Genomic DNA, 1,033 nt, shown 5'->3' on the forward strand with positions numbered 1-1,033 from the left:
CTGGCCTCCCGCTACCTCCCCCTCTCTGTCAGCTGTTGTCAGGGCTGAGTGGCAGCAGCAGCAGGGGGGAGTGAGTGCCCCCCCCTTTCCGCTTCCTCACCACCTCCCCCTCCCTGCTGGCTGTTGCGGGGGGTGGGGGGGCATTTCTCCCTCACTCCCTCTGTCCGTAATGCTCCGGGCCCTTGCAGCCAATCAGCACACTCCCTCTCAGCAGCGCATGTGCAGTTGGCCCAAAGGGTTATGGACAGACAGACAGACAGACAAAGGCTTTTATTATATTAGAATTAACTAAATTAAACTAGCACAGGCATTCTAGCATATGCTACAATCAGACCTACATGTTGTGGTGTAGACATACCATGTGTTTCATCTCTTTTGATTGCTTAGCTTCCATGGAGGATAATACCCTACTACCATTACTTCCAGCTGTTCATTATTTCAAATGGCTGAGATACATGCGGTGGACTTAAGGTTCCAACTCTGTCAGCAAACCAAATGGGTGTCAAAATGAAGTCACATAAAGGAATTTCAGGGAGGGGGTTGGTTTGCTTTACAAAAATCTAGAAAATAACATGCAGAAACTATTGGAATAGCCATATTAAAGCTGCAAAGGTAAGAACTTTAAAGTTTGCAGAGAGAAAACAACCTTTTGATTCAAACAATTGGGGAGTGACATTTTTACCTCTGTCCTAGCATTCTGTGTGATGCTAGTAAAACCACATAAACCAAGCATTTCACAGGTAGGCATTCATTCCATTTTCTTTGTATTCTGCATCCCTTGCCTGAGACACTTGGGTCTGATTTAAAGGAGTGCTGAACCCTCACAGCTGAAGTCAGTGGGATCTGTGTTTTGAACAAATAGTGTTACACAGAGCATGTCTATACAAGACGTTTACTGTGCAGCTAACTAATTAGCCCTATTAGGCCACAGTAAACTAACTCTGCAGCAGTGCACATGTAGACGTTGCCCCAGCTGCCTGGAGCATGAGGTTGCTTCAGCATGGGGGCTGCCTGCCAGCTAGCCCCGTGCTAA

General features: G+C 47.0%; 1 protein-coding gene across 2 annotated transcripts in view; it reads left to right on the forward strand.

Moving 5' to 3' along the window:
* Positions 1–1,033, forward strand: part of PLEKHH1 (pleckstrin homology, MyTH4 and FERM domain containing H1) — a 79,026-nt gene that overhangs the window by 39,520 nt on the left and 38,473 nt on the right. The gene's annotated exons all lie outside the window — the stretch shown is intronic.

The sequence above is a fragment of the Gavialis gangeticus genome, unplaced genomic scaffold (genome assembly GCF_001723915.1).
Source record: "Gavialis gangeticus isolate Ggan-Ray unplaced genomic scaffold, GavGan_comp1, whole genome shotgun sequence".
NCBI classification, from domain to species: domain Eukaryota; kingdom Metazoa; phylum Chordata; order Crocodylia; family Gavialidae; genus Gavialis; species Gavialis gangeticus.